This window comes from Lissotriton helveticus, chromosome 10 (assembly GCF_964261635.1).
Source record: "Lissotriton helveticus chromosome 10, aLisHel1.1, whole genome shotgun sequence".
NCBI classification, from domain to species: Eukaryota; Metazoa; Chordata; class Amphibia; order Caudata; family Salamandridae; genus Lissotriton; species Lissotriton helveticus.
In genome coordinates, this window is record NC_136071.1 from 496,127,409 (window position 1) to 496,145,843 (window position 18,435).

At 45.1% G+C, this 18,435-nt stretch overlaps 1 protein-coding gene across 3 annotated transcripts in view; it reads right to left on the bottom strand.

Annotated features, from left to right (window-relative positions):
• MGRN1 (mahogunin ring finger 1) overlaps nucleotides 1-18,435 on the bottom strand; it is a 336,236-nt gene that overhangs the window by 240,063 nt on the left and 77,738 nt on the right. The window lies entirely within an intron of this gene.

Consider the following 18,435-nt stretch of genomic DNA (forward strand, 5'->3'; position numbering starts at 1 on the left):
TCTGAATATAATCCATTTGGAGGACTTCAAAAGGGTGGTCAGGAGGATGGAATCCACCTTGTTCCACCGGGACACCTTTACCTGGGTTGAACTGACAACAGATCATGCAGGTACGTACTTTCTGCTTCGCTGCTGCTCGTAAATGCTTGTTAAACCAGAGGTTCTGGATGCTGTCTAACATGGCTTTTTCTCCTAAGTGTGCTGGACTATGAGCGGTGTTAATAATGACTTGAACCATAGAGTCGGGGAGAAACCATGTGGCTTTTCCCTTCGTCAACCATCCTTGATCTGTCTGGACCCCTCCTTGTTCAGACCATTTCTTGATTTCATCGAAAGTAGCATGTAACTGTATATCTATTACGTCTTGTGTAAGGTCCTTAACTGTCATACAAGTAGTCTGATCTGGAATGTGTGTCTGTGTCGTGCTAACTGGAATGTCTGGAGTCTGAGCTGTAAGCTTGGCTGTTCGATCTGCTAGATCGTTACCTTGGGAAATGATGTCAGTGACTTTCGTATGTGCCTTGCACTTCATGATAGCGATAGCTGTCGGTAAATGTATTGCATCTAACAAGGCTTGAATGAGGGGGCCATGCTGAATCTTGGTTCCATGAGAAGTCATAAAACCTCTTTCTTGCCAGAGCACTCCAAAGTCGTGTACGACTCCGAATGCATAACGTGAATCTGTGTATATATTTACTTTCAGGTTCTTGGCACGTATGCAGGCTTGGGTCAGAGCGACGAGCTCTGCTGCTTGAGCAGACAGGGTATCAATACGATGTGTTTCTATAACTTCAGTTTCAGTAGTCACTGCATACGCGGCTACTAGTTCTCCTGTACTTGTTCTCATACATGAACCATCCACATAAAGCGTCAGGTCGGGATCAGGTAATGCAATGTCTGTCAAGTCTTGTCTTGGCTTTGTCATGGTGTTAACAACTTCCACACAGTCATGTGTGGCAGGATTTGAAGTAACTGACGGTAACAGTGTAGCTGGATTTAAAATGTTGCAGCGTCTGATGTCTATGTGTGGCTGGAACAGTGTCAGTTCATAACCTGTTAAACGTGCAATTGTCAAGTGCTGAGTCTGAGTTCGGTTTAAAAGAACTTCCACGGAGTGTGGAACTTGTACTGTCAGGGAGTGTCCTAACACTATGGAATCACTTTGTCTGATAGCTAGAGCTGTGGCTGCAACTGACTTGAGGCACGCAGGCAGAGCCTGGGCCACCGGATCTAATGTGCTAGAAAAATAAGCACAGGGCTTGTATTGTCCTGCTTGATCTTGTGTGAGAACAGATAATGCAGTACCATCACGTTCAGTAACAAAAAGTGTGAAAGGCTTACTGTAGTTCGGTGTTTCTAGAACAGGTGCTTGACATAAAGCTTTCTTTAACTCATTGAAAACAAGTGTATGTTCCTGGGTCCAAGGGAGGACAGTCGATACGGCTGCCTCCTGTGTCGTTAACTGTATCAGTGGCTTGGCTAGAAATGCGTACTGAGGAATCCATTGTCTGCAGTAAGAAGTGAGGCCGATAAAAGCTCGTACCTCCTTCTGAGTCTTGGGCTGTGGAAGATGTGCTATTAACTGGATACGGTCAGGTGTCAACTGCCTACCCCTCTTGGACAGTAAGTGTCCTAAGTAGACCACTTGCTGGACACAGAATTGCAATTTGGAAGGGGACACCTTGTGCCCCATCTCGGCCAGGAAGTACAAGACTGTAAGTGACGCACGCTCGCAGTCACGTTCAGAACGGGCTGTGATCAATAGATCATCGACATACTGGAGCAGAGCAGTGTCAGTTGGCATGTGAATATTGTCTAGTTGTCTTTTAAGTGCTTGACTGTAAATGCTAGGACTTTCTGTGAAACCTTGAGGTGCTCGTGTGAATTTATAGCTTCTTCCATTTAAACAGAATCCGAAAAGGAACTGGCTGTCTGGATGAATGGGGACACTAAAGAATGCGTTCTTGAGATCGATAACAGTGAAGAACATAGCTTCGGAATCAATGGCTGTCAATAGGGAAGAAATATCTGGAACCACTGGGTACTGGGGTATGATACATTTATTAAGTTCTCGAAGGTCAATCACTAGTCGATAAACTGGAGGTGCATTTGGATCAGTACGTTTCAGAATCGGAATGATAGGAGAATTACATACATTGGAGTCAGTTTCTACAACTACTCCTTGAACAATAAGCTCGTCAATAATTTTGGATACGGCTGCTACAGCCTCAGGTGGCAATTTGTACTGTCGGATTCGTGGTAATACAACACCTTGCTTCAGAGTGACACGATGGGGTGTGATATGCATACAACCTACATCAGTTGGACCTTGCGCCCATAAATGCTGTGGTACATTCAATAATCTTGGATCAAAATCACGTAATACATAATGACCTTTAAAATCACGCAGAAACAAACGTACCCCCTATGGGGAGCAGCATATTACTGCCCCTAATTCTTTCAGAGTTTTAATGCCTAATACATTTTCTGGACATGATTTCGTGAGTAACAAGTCTGTAGTTCGGGACAATGGACCAACTTCTAGAGTAACTGGTTTCGATATTTCATTAACAATAGGCTTTCCAGAAAATCCAAGGGAAACATTTCTAGAGCCTGAGAGCGGAGCCCCTGGAACCTCGTCATGACTGATGGTAGTCCTACTTGCCCCTGTATCAATCAGAAACTTTCTGTCTTTCCCTAATACTTGACTGTGCACATAGGGACCCTCTTGATCTACAGGAATCTCGATGAGAGGCAAGCCAACCTCCCTCTCTAGGCTGTTTCATGAATACGGCTGATAATCTGGATACTCTGACTGTGCATACTGGTACATCTGCTGTGTAACGTGTTGTGTTGCAGCTATAGGCTGCGGTACTGTAACTGTCTGTTGTGCATTCTGCGGTGGCTGGGAATTCTGTGAAACTTGCTCTTGTCTAGGCGGACGTGGTCTTTCTTTCGTTTTACCAGTAGCTATGTTGTGTTTCAGAACTGCACATTCGTTTATATAATGACCTGGCTGTTTACAGTAATTGTAGGTCCCTTTAACGGGAGCTGCAGGATGACTGGCTTGATTCGGACCCCTCTTCTGACTGTCTTGTGGAACAGACTGTGCAACTAATACTTTCATTTTCGTGTCTTTCATACGTCTTCTTTCATGTTCCTGCTCTTCCCTGATTCGGTTCTGGTGATACTGGAGCATCTGGAGCATTTGTGACGGAGTATTAGCTTGCCAAGTACTTTCGACTTTCAGTACTCGATTTTTAACTTGTGGACTTGAATTCTCAACTAGTTTGGTAACAAAAAGATGGGGATACGATTCACTACTTGTTTTCAGACCACTATTAATAATGAAACATTTCTCAAATCTAGAATAAAAATCACTAGTATCTTCGCCTTGTTTCTGTTTACAGGCTGAGATGGCATCCCAATCTTCCTTTTTTGTGGCTAATAATCTTGGCAAGACTTGTATTAATAACTCGGGCAAAGCTTTAGCTTTATCCCCAAGACCGGTACCTGGTACTCGTGTATTATCTTCAGTTTCTAATGCTGTCCAATCTATCTTTTTCTCTCCCACCTCCCATTCTTTTTCTTGGAGTTTTTCATATATGCCCGCAGGCAACAGGACCTTTAACATTTTAATGATATCAGGATACGTGTATTCTCCCATACGGAGCATGTCCTTTAATTCACGGTGGAACCCTGCTGGATCTTTATCGTGACAGGGTATTAACTTTTTCATTTCAAGAAGTTCTATTTTCGTGATAGGGGTGTAAACAAATACTCGTTCTAGACCACCACCTTCTCCCTTAACTGGATGCACTTCCCGTAACGGATTCTGTCTGTCTATGTAGAATGATTTTCTTTCTGGGGGTGAGACGTGAACAAAATGTGGATTCAGAAACGTTCTGTACTTGTGGCGCTGTTCTAATATGATACTAATTAAATCGGTACCTAGACCTTTCCATCTGTTTTGGAGTAACTCGTTCAATACATCATGTAGCGGACCTGGATCAGAATGCTGTTCCTCATACAGTGTAACGAGGTGCTGGATCATATACGTACCCACCAGACGCTGCTCGGCTGGGGGCAGTTTCAGAAACATTTGGGCCACTATTTCATCTGGAAAAGTGGTAGAATCACTAGTCCATCGGACTGCTGATCGGGCTAGTTCTTGTTCATGCATGGTACTAAGCTCGCTATAACCTATTCGTGATTTCAGAATTTGATCGGTAGCTTGGAATACTTGCTCAAGAGAACACTGTTCTGGTGCTGGAGGAGGAAAAACTTTCTTGTAATCTGGGCGTGAATGTCGGTTGGAAAGTCTAGTTCTACCTACATACGCTATTCTGGAGGGATTCTCGCTGTCTACCTCTTCAGTAGAAGAGTCATATTCTTTCTCGGTTGCTCTTTTTGCTTCTCGTTTCTCGTGTATACGTATTATTTCCTTACGAATTTTCTTGTACATACTCTCTATACAACCTTGTGTCTTGTGTTTTCCATCGGCTATATTGTCACTCCACCTAGTCAGGACTTTCAGTTCTTCTTGATCTTTTTCTGGATAATCTTGCTCTCTTATTAAACTATTAATCAGGAACTTTAAAATCATGAGCTGAGTCTCAACTTTTCTTTGAACCATGGCTTCGTGAATACTTCCTGGATTCTCTCCTGTACGGATGAAACGATATATTCTGTCTAGATGTTCTCCCATATCGGGCAGGGTGACCAGATAGCTGGCAACCCGTCTTAAACGTAATGAATATATGACCATGTGATCTTCGCCTGGAACTGGATCAAAACGACAGTCAGTAAGACCTCGCGTGATATCTACATATGTAGACACTTTTGGCGTACGCTGTAACGCTAGGTCATGTAGCGTCAGACGTTTCGGTTGAGGCGGGGTGCGAGGAGAACCTCCCCCCGCGGCTCCTAAACTAGAATCGTCGGTGAATACTGTACGGGCTGGTAGAGTGACTGGCATAACGGGTGCATGTACTGTGGGCTGGTCCGGGGGTGCTGGAACATGAACTTGGCCCCCGGGAACAGTAGTTGGCGGGACAGGAATTACATTATTAACGGGAGCAGGCGGAACAGGATTTGCATAGGCTGGGACTGTGTCGTCCAAATAGGACGAAAGAAATATGTCAGCTGCGGTCTGTTTGTGACGTAGCTTAATCGGGACCAATGGTGGCGGTAAATTACAGAGTGCTTCCGGGGTTGCCTTCGGCAAGAAGAGGATACATGCCTTTAATAAGGGCATTCCTCTGTCTGTCTGACTGTTCTGCTCTAACTCGTTCACCTTCTTCGATTAATTCCCTTTCTTGGGCTTTTTCTGCGGATTCCCTACTTAATTCTGTTTTTCTGAATTCTTTTTCGGTTCTTTTATGAGATTCTTTGCGCCATAACTCGATGGCATCTTTCTGGGACTGTCTGGCTTTCTTTTTCCATAATGCTTCTTCTACTCGCATGATGCACTCGGCATCCCATGTATCTGATACGGGCCATCTATATTTCTCTTCTAGTTCCTTAGTATAGTCCGCCCATAAGTCTAGATATATTATGGCATCTAAGCCATGCTTGTGATACATAAAATGTCCTGGACTGTCCCTAGGAGGGACAGGAACTGCTTCTTCGAGTAACCCTTTTCTGGTCTTTAACTGACGTAATTTCGAGAACAGAGGCATTTCGGTAATACACTTGGAACACAATACACAATAATCACAGTAATGCAATGGCATACAAAACACTCATACCACGACATAAAAATACATTGATAACAGTTCGAACAGAATACTACCTGATACACTGAAAACAGAACACTTGAATTTCTCGAGAACGGACTTACTAGAATTACTGGATGCACTGCTAAAACAGTACAGAACATACCGGTCTCATAAAGAGACACGTCATACCGTATCCACCTAGGTGAATACTTCGGACTGGATCTGTGTACCCAAACCCAACGGACCAGGAACAAACTAATGATCCTGTCTAGATACTTCCCCCGCGACGGTACTCACCGGGAAGCAGAAACTGGAAGGCCTCGGACTGGACTGGACTGCTACGACGTCGGACTACGAACTTCGGAAACAGGTGGGCCTCCGGATACTTCGGACCTTGCTCTCTCGGCTTGGGCTCTGGTCGGGACGAACCGCATTCCACACCGCTTCGTCTGGATGCCGGACCGCAGTCTCCGTCTCCTCCGTGGGCCTGAGGGAGACTTGAAGCAGAAATATCTGCTGGTGCGCAGTAGAGTTCCGTCACGGCTGCAGAGGGTCAGGGGACCTGCGTAACATCGCCAGCGCATGAGGAAGGGGTACGTCCCTATTCGGGCGCCATTATGTGGTAAATAAATAATTAAATACCGGTACTATTTTTGAATATATTAACAATAACAGATAGCTCAATAAATAAGAGGCAGGATCCGATGTATCCGAGTTGAACAGGCTTTATTCAGGCAAAAGGGAAGGGACTGGAACGGGACAGCCTGAAATAAAATAGGAAGGAAGGCAGCTGCACCATTTCATTAACAGTGCAGTGTATATATAGTAAGACATTTCAATTACATTACATACAGTAGGCGTAACTTGTGACAAGCGTAAGATAAGAACACATGGGCGTGAAAAGAAGGCGTGCACAGGGCGTGCACGTAGACATGTGATGAGAACGTCACAGAAGTGTCATGAATGGGCGGAAACATGGAGGGGGCTACCTGAGCAGCTGGGACCTTTAACCTAGTGGTACGCGCAAACGGGCAATGACGTGTTACCAGGGAGAACTGGGGGCTATGACTTCTGCACTAGAAGAGGAGACTAAAGTCTGCGGTGTCAGGACGACATGTACCTATAGCATATCTGGTATCTGGTGTTTGGAGTACATGTTGATAGAATCTAAAAGTTATCAGGGCAAAGGCTACTTGACACTGAGGCTGGTGCATGCATATATTCTACATGTATTGCGTGTGCTATGAATCTTCTATGAATATTAATACAGTATTTCTCTTCCATGGAGACAGAAAGACTAGACCATAGCTGGAGATGTTTATGCGGTTCAGTAGCTTAGGAATGTGAAGACGGAGAGCTGAACTGATACTAGAGGCATAACATATTCTTGGCAGACAGGCAGGCAGAGCCAGGCCGGGCACCGCGCTGCTTGGCAGGAAGTAAGTGAAGGGTCAGGGATGCAGGTGGGGGCTGCATCGCTCCTCGGAGTGGGTTCAGGAGACTGGAGCTTGAATCTGGTGTCCGGGCCCTTTGAGGCCTAGAAACGGGGACAATGCGGTGAATTAACGTGCACACTGTAAAACGTGGCAACATCGGCCTAATACTCGTTGCTTTCACGAGAACTGGAAACTGGCATACTAGAGTTGGACACAACTGTAATTGCGTCTTTAATCGATCATAGGGGGATATATGCATATCGATCATGCACATATAACATAGGATGGGGAACACATAGGCACATATAACAAGGCAAAATTCACTTTTCCACAGTAGCACAATTAGACTTAGGAAGGGGCACTGGCACTGAGGTCTGGTTAGAAGGCCTCAATGCACTGTCAGAGTAGAAAATCAGAATCGAGTAGCTAAAAAGGGGGCAAAAGTGTGTTCGGGTTGGGGGGGTGTAACTGCAACAAAAGCCCAGTTCTCTACAGTAAGCACCAACATTTGTAGACCTTTTTGCATTATTTTGTGTCCCAGTAGCTGTCAGACCCAATCCCCTTCCCTCTGTGACTCAAGAGAAACTAGACCATTTTTGCAATAAGTAGTGACATTGTTCCTGCAAACAGAAAGCTCACGGAATGGTCGAGGACGACATCTTAATGCTATGACTTTCAGGGGATTGCACGGTTCAACGTTCAGGGATTACTCTTAAAGGATGCTGCTGCCAAGAATGCTTCATTCAGTTATCACTCCTCACAATAAATAATATTGTCTAACCAGGAATAAAAGAATATTAACAGTTAAGGAAACAGGAAGCCTTATGGCAAAATATATTTACTTTGGTTACTATTGCTGTAACTGTAGCAACATCTTGGTCTCAGGCCATTGACAAATCAGGGGATACAGTAGCAACGGGCAGCCTAAGCTATAACCAAAGTGAATGAGTGGCTTAACATGAATTAGATCACAACTACAGTAAACAACTCAAGTCTGGGGTTAGATGCTCTCAGTTGTTCACAGGAATGGAGCTGAATGGGGGTTGCACTCCTGAGCAACATCTGTGCTTTTCTTCTTCTAGGTGTTTGTCAGAGATCAAAAGCCACAATCTTAAGAACGAGGGCACAGAGCAGGGAATCAGCGATCATGCTAGATCACATTCATTGTTGGGGAATGCAAAAGCTGCATCATAATGTACAGGTGCCAAATCCCTGACAAAGGGGAAGCGCCCCTCAAACACAGGACTCTGGTACAGCTGCCAAGTCAGAGACCCATTGCCCTAACTCTGGCTCTGCAGTTGAATGCTGTACTCTCTAGAGGGAATAACGATAGTAGTTGGGCAAACAGGCCTATACAAAGACGTCTCTCAGGGGTTGTGGAAGTTGTGGAGGGACAAGGGCCCTCTTAAATCATGTTAGTCACTTTCACACTTCTTATGGACAATAACAAGCACAGTCTCACAAAGGTCTACAAACAGCAGGCTATCTGCGATTAAGATGCTGAGGCAAACAGGCCCTCATACAGCAGGTCACAGTTGCACCAAGGTTGGGCTTTGTAGAGGTTGCACAGAAATGTGCTGGTCACTGGACTCTGGTCCTGGGAAAGGCTGTTTCACTAAACACCTGACATATCTTTTTACTTGGGTTACAGCAGCAGCCTTCTTCCTCCTCAGACACGGGTGTAGCCTTTATGACTCTAGGGTAGAAGTGAAATGGTGTGGCTGGAGTGTTCCACCACACGAAACATCAAAGCATTAGCAAAGCCAAAGTGGACAGCTTATATATAGTAAATGCTAGTTGATTTTCAATAAAATCACCAATCAAATTGAAAGTCAGCTTGCAACTTTAGGAGGGAGCAACTAATAAAGCACAAAAATACATGACAGCAAGCCTACAAGGGAACTGTGACTTTGCCTATGGGGAATCAGTTTCATATGACCTCTGGACAAGCAAATGCTGATGGTAGCTAGGCAATCGCTTAGTCTAGGGTGTGCATCTACGGCTATGTCCTTGGCCACAGCCATTTATCAATTGTTGTTCCTCTAAGTCCACAGGATAATGTGCTATAACTGGTTTTGTACAGGTCAGCCGAGTGCAAAGCATCCTTCCAGCATAATGACATGGATGTGAATTAAATTCCAAACACATTGGTAAGTTCATGGCATGGTCGTGGCGATGGTTATCAAACACATTAAAAGAAGTACACCCATCACCCAAAAGAGCCTAGTACTCTGTCAATGACAATCTTACAAAATCAACTTCAGTCCTTTCCAGAATATCGGTTGTAATGAGTTTTCTGCACAAGAAAACATACCAGGGTAATCGGAAGGAGAAAATGAGGCGCAGGAAAACACCTGGATACTGTCAAGGACCTTCGAGTCTTACTGATTGCCTTTGCACTGGCCTTCTGTATATGAAAAGAATCCCTATGTAACTAGGTAGTTAAATGTGAATATTTCCAATTGCATCTTACTCCATTTGTTTTGCTATTTTTGATTTAATTATGCTTTAACTTGATAAAATAACAGTTGGAGTTCAAATGGCAATACTTAAAAGTCAACATCATGCAGCAAAAATGGTACCCTGAAGTGCCTTTCCATTAGGAAATCGTGTAAAACATGCAGGAAAAGATCTCGAAGGTCATCAAAGATGTTGAATAACAAACTGGGGAGCCAGCGGGCAAGTTTGTTTTGTCCCAGTTATTTGTAGAGGCCTTCCATTAATTTATCTCTTAAGCTAAAAGACATGGGTAGATATTTAATCTGCATAGGGGTCTTGGATCAGAGAAGTCAGTGGGGGGTTCTTTTTTCTACTTTCCCTAAAGAGTTTTCTTGTTATCTAATGTGAAAGCTGCTAATCTTAAATCACAAAGAAATGTTGCAAGCAGGCTGTTTTTCTTCTCCTGAGCTCAAGTTGTAAATGGGAATTAGAGCATAGAGCCTTGCATCCTAGTACACAGCCCTCATTAAAATAATGGAGTTTTGAGAAAATATTTATTTTAAGCTGAGATCATGGACGCTTTCCTAACTACAGTGTCTCAATTACCTTGGTGGTTTGCCTTGGTGCGAAGTCTCCTCCTAAAGGCAGACATATTCTTCTGTCACTGCATTTCGGCTAGCACTTATGGTCAGAAATTGATGTGCAATTCTTAATCCAACTGTGCTGGAAGATCTTACCATTAACACTTCAGAGCCTTAACACCATCAATTTCCACAATGTGTTTCTGTTTGTGTTGTTACTCTTCGGGTAGACCTTTCAAGTCACAAGCATCTGTTCATTAGGATCTTAAATCTGCAAGTTATGTTATCTGCTCAGAGATGGTGCAGCGCCTCACTCCCGAAGGAGTATCTTGGTGCTTGCTACTCAACGGCAGCACAGAGAAATTAAAACAGGCAGGTTTGTAATCGTTTTTTTTTTTGTTCCTTGGAGAGTTCCAAACAGGAACATACATGCAGAGGGAGTTTATTCCAGTGCAATGGGACAAGATAAGAGAAGGAACGGCCCGACTGTGGCAGTGCGAATCCGAGGGAAAAATGGGGTTTCATAGAGTGCCCTAGGAATCGCACACGCTTGTGCGTGTTCTTTTCCTTTTGTATCCCGCTATTGGCCTTTGCGTGCGTATTTTTCACTAAGACGGCACGCAATAGGCCAAAGGCAGGCGGATTGCTCCGCCCATGGCCTATTGGTGTCTATTACGCGCACCAAAGGCCATGTGGTTTCAAGCAACGTGCCCAGACACAGGCGCAATAATTGAAAGCAAAGGTCTCGCTGTGGCGCACGCGCACCACTCGCAGGCTTCTTTTTTTTTTATCCATTTCACAGGAAAGTGTGGTGCAGTAGAGCGAGCCATATAAAAAAAGACTGCGGAGCTCTGTACAAGTTTGAAGGTAGTAACAGTAAATGTAAGTGGGGTGACTTCTGAGAGGGAGTGCGGGCTATTTAGTATGTCATGCATAACCCGGCGCCTCGCCACGGGTAGTAAGTGCTATGTAAATGCAATTAAAGCTGTGAGTGCAGCTGGGAGTGTGCGACGCACCGGTTCCTATTGTTTGATCTTTTTGAAGATGCGTTGCCTTCAGTTTCTTTGCCTCCTATTCAATTGGTCCCGGACACTTCATTAGCCCGAATGTGCCTCATCTACTTTCTTGCTGGCGCGCTTTCTGTTCTCTGATTCTTAACACCTCATCCTCTGTCCTCACAGTGAGGCGCTGTGCTACAGGCGAGGTGGACCGGAGCAGGAGCAGTGACCATCAGATATGCAGTTGGCCATGGACCTTATACTCGGGTGACTTTTACAGGGACTAGTGCTCCTGACAACAATGAGAATAGCACTAATGATAACAATGGGACTAGTGCTGATTCGAACAAGGAGAATAGCACTGATGATACCAATGGGACTAGTGTCCATGACAACAATGAGAATAGCGCTGATGATACCAATGGGACTAGTGCCCATGCCAACGATGAGAATAGCACTGATAATCATGGGACTAGTGCCCATGACAACAATGAGAATAGCGCTGATGATGCCAATGGGACTAGTGTCCAAGCCAACAATGAGAATAGCGCTGATGATACCTATGGGACTAGTGCCCATGACAACGGGAATAGTGCTGATGATACCAATGGGACTAGTGCTGATGCCAACAATGAGCATAGCGCTGATGATACCAATGGGACTAGTGCTGGTGCCAACAATGAGAATAGCGCTGATGGTACCAATGGGACTGGTACCGATACCAACAATGAGAATAGCACTGATGATATCAATGGGACTAGTGCTGATTCGAACAAGGAGAATAGCACTGATGATACCAATGGGACTAGTGTCCATGACAACAATGAGAATAGCGCTGATGATACCAATGGGACTAGTGCCCATGCCAACAATGAGAATTGCAAAGATAATCATGGGACTAGTGCCCATGACAACAATGAGAATAGCGCTGATGATACCAATGGGACTAGTGCCCATGACAACAATGAGAATAGCGCTGATGATGCCAACAATGAGAATAGCGCTGATGATACCAATGGGACTAGTGCCGATGCCAACAATGAGCATAGCGCTGATGATACCAATGGGACTAGTGCTGATGCCAACAATGAGAATAGCGCTGATGATACCAATGGGACTGGTACCGATACCAACAATGAGAATAGCGCTGATGATAACAATGGTACTAGTGCCCATGACAACAATGAGAATAGCACTGATGATAACAATGGGACTAGTGCCAATGCCAACAATGAGAATAGCACGGATGATAACAAAGGGACTAGTGCCCATGGCAACAATGAGAATAGCACTGATGATACCAATGGGACTAGTGCTCCTGACAGCAATGAGAATATCACTGATGATAACAATGGGACTAGTGCCCATGCCAACAATGAGAATATCACTGATGATCACAATGGGACTAGTGCCGATGCCAACAATAAGAATAGCACTGATGATAACAATGGGACTAGTGCTCCTGACAACAATGAGAATAGCATTGATAACCATGGGACTAGTGCCCATGACAACAATGAGAATAGCACTGATGATAACAATGGGACTAGTGCTCCTGACAACAATGAGAATAGCACTGATGAGAACAATGGGACTAGTGCTGATGGCAACAATGAGAATAGTGCTGATGATACCAATGGGACTAGTGCTGATGCCAACAATGAGAATAGCACTGATGATACCAATGGGACTAGTGCCGATGCCAACAATGAGAATAGCACTGATGATACCAATGGGACTACTATTGCTCATGAAAGCAATGAGAATAGCGCTGATTATACCAATGGGACTAGTGCTCCTGAAAACAATGAGAATAGCATTGATAACCATGAGACTAGTGCCCATGACAACAATGAGAATAGCACCGATGATAACAATGGGACTAGTGCTCCTGACAACAATGAGAATAGCACTGATTATACCAATGGGACTAGTGACGATGCCAACAATGAGAATATCACTGATGGTACCAATGGGACTATTGCCCATGAAAGCAATGAGAATAGCACTGATAACCATGGGACTAATGGTGATGATAAAGAAAATAGCTCTGATGATAACAACGGGACTAGTGCTCATGACAACAATGAGAATAGCACTGATGATAACAATGACTATAGCTCTGATGATAACAATGGGACTAGTGCTAACGAGAACAGTGAGAATAGCGCTGATTACAACAATGAGGCTAGTGCTGATGACAACAGTAATGACAACAAACAAATTAGCGCTGATGATAACAATGAGACTAGTACCGATGACAACGAGACTAGTGCCGACGACAACGAGACTAGTGCCGATGACAACAATAAGAATAGTGCCGATGATAACAGGACTAGTGCAGATGGCAAAACTGCATGATTAAGAAACTGTTACTCAGGGTCCGCACAGCTCATTCATAGGAGATACTGTCTTGGACTCACATGCCTCTCATCAGTGTGCAAACTGGTCTTTAACCATATTCCTTCAACAGATTCTAGCACATTATTACAGGTTAATATGTTCCTTGTTTATTTAATGTATCACTCCACTTAAAAAACATAAAAAACATAACTAACAAACATTGGCATTTACAATGTCAATAGCTCCAACTCCAACAAATGTGAGACCTATTGCATTGCAAATGCTTGTTTGGTGGGCAGCCAGTGTTAGACTTTCAAGATAGGAGCAAAGACGGACCATGAGGGGAGGCTGCTGATCAGACATGCTGGTGTGTTATGCATTACCTGCCGCTTGGACAGTAAAGAATCGTTGGCTGCCACAGGTAGTGCATTACCATAGTCAAAGTGACTAGTAATTAACTGCTGAACCAGGGTCTTTCTGGAAGTAGAGGGGAGCCAAGGGAAGACTTTTATTTAGGAGGAGCATGGTAGCAAAGCAAGTGACATAGGTAATGTAGGAAGCTGGTTCTGTACATGGTGTACCACTAGGTAGTTATACCGAGCACAGAGTCCAGAGATTCCCCCAAACGTTTACAGGGTTCAATGCAAACCCAAAGTTCTCGGTTAGTGGTAGTGTGGGCGAGCAGCCTTATGCCTAGCACAGAGGAGTGTAAGTGTGGTATCCTGCTGCTCAGCCAGAATGACTGCCTGATGGGGAGCCAAAATGACTGCCTGATGGAATGTTAGTGTTTGGAATGTGTGCGTGAGTGAATCAGCTGGATGAAGGGCTGAGCAGCAGGGAAGATGCTTCTGGTGGGGCTCCTACTTAGACTCTGACTTTACCTCTCTGTATCTAACTTACCACCTCAATACATCTACGTGGTAAACTACCTTGCTTGGAGTGTCCTTTCTTCCATACTACATTTCGGTACCAGGCGTGCTGAATTTCTTCACCCTGAAGAGGCCATCATCCCACGCTCAAGGTAAAGGACTCTCTCCAAATTTAAAAGCTACACATTTTAAAGTTTACTGGCACCCCGAGCCCCACCAGTGACCTTCCACCGGTTGCCCACAACGTTTCTGTGCCAGTTCCTTTCTGCCTGCTACCTACCTGCTGTCTACTGCCTGCTTGCCTTTGCTGCTGCCTGGAGCACAGTTCTGCTTCCTGCCAGTTCCTGCCTTTAGTGTGTGTCTCCAATGCGTGTAACCTGCCTTCAACTGTACTGGATCTGCTGTGTCTCTTCTGTTCCTATCCTGGTTCACTGCACCTGCTTTAGGAGTCATATTGCTCTACTCTTTTTTCAACGTGGACTGTGTTTCATGGATTATGCCACTACTCTACAGCAACATCATACCAGCCCTACCGGCACTGCTTTACCACTTCTACCTTCTGGCACCCCATAGTAAACAACAACATTTTCCCGGGGGAATTTTAACACTTACAGTTCCAGTCTTCGGGGTCCAAGATCAGCAGAGGCCAAGGGTCAGGTAAGCACGAAGACTGCACCACTAGAGGCACAGGGGCGGCCGAGTGCAGAGGTCAAATTCGGAGATGGGCGTTTACAATGGAGACTGGGGTGCTTGGAGCCACGCTGCTTCCGAGTAAGTAAATTGGATGCAGGGGCCGAGCTTCGAAGGTTAGAGAAAGCTCAGGAGGGGCCTTAAGGCAGCACAAAACATACACCATCAGCGGCACAGGAACAGAATGGTGCAAAAACAGCATCAGGTGGTCCATTCTTTTCAATGGAGAACTTGGATTTTGAAAACAGGCTTGAAGCATCGAACCAGAGGCCTCTCTGAGAAAACCAGCTACAGCAGAGGCAAGTTGAGATGGCGTAGGGACAGTTGGGCGAGCTCCTCAAGGCCCAGAGGCTTCGGGTGCAGGGGTGCCCTTTGACGGTGGGTTTTTCTTACCGAGCCAGTCTGGGTCGGGGGAGTCACTGGAGTCTGGCTGCAGGCGTTGTCGTGGAGTCCAGAAGGGGTCAGCCAACACTGGACTTGGGGTCAGGATCGCTGGGGAACCTTTTCTGGATCAGTGGGCCACCTGGACACAGGTCAGAGGCGTCAGATGCAGAGAGGTCAGGACTTGCTGTTCCGAAGGGCACCAGAGTACATTGTCTTGATTTCTTGGAGACAGGTCTGCTGTCCGCTGGAGTTCTGGTCTTTATCAAAGGCAGGCAGTCTTCCTCGAGTTCTGGAGGTCACTGGCTGCAGGTAAGGCACCGTACTGATTGCAGGGGATTCAAAGCTACAGACAGCCCGGTAGGACTGAGGCCAAGTCAGTAGGCGTCTTCAGTCTTCACTGAACAGCGTCTTCTTCATCCTTCTTCTTAGGTCGGCATGAACTAGTTTCTGGATTTAAGGGAGCCATCTACAAAGTAGATTTAGTGGTGTTTTGAGGAAGTGACAGGTAGAACCACTGGGCACCTTACCTAGAGTGTCTACACCCTCAAGTATGCCACCCTCCTGTGGTAGGGGAAATAGTCCTAGCCCTGATTGGAGGAGTCTCCCCAACTTCAAGATGACAGGGACTGAAAGGTGTGCTTCCCTTTGCCTCCTACACCTTAGGGGTGGAGTTGGCAGAGATGGCTACACCTCCTTTTCTTCCTAGGTTTTCCCACCCAAAGTGGGGGGTCTATATCCGGAGCTGCCATTTGCTGCTAGCAGCAGAGGCTGGGGTTGCATTACAAAGGTGGCAGGACTTTGAAACTTCCCTCTTGCACACTGTGCCCATCCTGGGGGAGGAGGGGTGACACATCCACTCAGAATCTGCTTTGTTTTTGGTCCCAGAGAGCGGAGGCTCTAGACCCAGAGGTCCATAAACTAGTCTGTTGATGGCAGGCAGACTGAAACCTGTCAGGGCCTCCACCCGGGTTGGTAGGTTTTCAGAGGGCAACTGAAGTGCCCTCTGATCACATGTTTCAATAGATCCCACACTGGCATCAGAGTGGGTTTACTGAGAGGAGTAGTTTGGTGCCAAAAACTCCTGGGTTCAAGCCATCATGGAGCTGGAGAACATGAGTTGTCAATTTTACAGCCCATGTACTCTTCATGGCTTCCCTGGCACGTACAATATCTAAGAATAGACTTAAACATTGTTGGGGCATATCTGCTCATGCAGCTATGTCAACACTTGTGATGTAGTGCACTCTGTGTTAGGGCTGTAAGGCCTGCTAGTGTTGTGACTTAGGGTGACCTTAGGCAGTGCTAGTTTGCGCCATGTCGACTTTCTCGTTTGGTCTGTACCAGGGCCTGCATGCTGTAGTGGCAGTCTGCATGGCTTAGATAATGAGTCCCTAGGGGACCCTCTTCAGTCCCCACGCCCTAGGTACCCAGGTACCATTTACTAGGGATTTACAATTGTGGAACAGTTTTAGGGAAGAAGCACTGGCACAGGGGACCTGGTTGGCAGTGACCCTGTGTATTACAATCAAAACCACATCAATTTCCAGGCAAAAAGTGGGGGTCCAACCATGTCAAAAGGCAGAGGTAGTGTGAATGTTGTCTTTCAAGGTGAGGGTTTGGTCGAGCTTGATACCCAGATTCTTTACAACCGGGTTTGGAATAGGGGCAGAACCGAATTCCACAGGCCACTAGTCTGCCGAACAGAGCGTCTACGCTTTGCCAAATAGTACAATCTCGGGTTTCTCGCAGTTCAATTGGAGCCAGTTTTTGGTCATCCACTCAACGACTTCTCTCATACAGTTAGCAAACTGAGTTTTAATCACTTCTAGATCGTGTTTTTTGTCGTTTGCGAAGTACCCATAGGTGTAGTTGGATTTCAAATCCAGTGGCTATACTAGAAGGTCACCCCCAACATTTAGTGCTTCTTGAGAACTATCTATTTTCAGTCTAATAAAATGCATTTGTTTGCATTTGAATGTCAGATTCTTTTAACCATCCACTCAGTTCTTAATCAATTCTCATCCATTTAAGTCTCTTCTGTTCATGATTTCATAAATACGGTTTGGAGTGCTACTGGTCTCCCAGTCACTGATTTTTTTATGCGTGTGACACAGCAACTTGTATGGCAGATGATGCAGTTTCTACAAATTCATGGTTAGAAACATTACAACAATTGGTGTCCCAAGACAAATGTGTTCACTACCAGAGTTCCATCTGTGATAATATGTGCTTCTACTACGATATGAGTTGTAGATCTTTGGGCACCATGGCTTTTACAGCCAGGTTTCCTGATGCTGTAAATGTGCCAATAGGATTACCCTGTATTCTAAGAAAGAACCTGGGTGAACTGTGAAAGTGTGTAATACTAACAATTTGCAAAGAAAGAAAAGTGTCAAGCAGCAGTTCCAAACCAGTTTTTATTCCTATTACCCACGATATATCTAAAGGCAGAATGGGTCTCTGATGTGTGAAACTTTTTAAACATTTACTATGCAGTAATCAAGGTGACAAAAACAAAACGTGTGAGCAAGCAGCCCTTGCGCTCTATCAACTACATGTGGTTTCTACTGATACTCGCTCAACTTTTGCATCTCTAGGATGTCCAGGTTGCACCTTTGGGATAATTTCCTCGGCTTTCCTATGAGCTCCTGTAAGCTCATTGCTTTTTTCAAATTTGTCTGTATGGTTGGAAGTAAGAATGAATGATTCGCAGGGGAGTTTCAGCTGGTCGACGAGGTAGGCATTAACTGGATTCACCTAAAACATGAATGGCTTGCAGTTAAAATTCTGCTCCTTTTCTAAACCCCCTTTATTTATTGAGGCAAAACAAAAAAGTATCAAAGTGCAACAGAACCAAGAGAGAGAAGACGAAAAACAATTGTGAAAAACTGAAAACGAAAGAGAAAAGTGGATAGCACTCTGCAGTGGATACAGTAGAAGGACAAATTAATGATGCCCACAAACCGAGGAATCTA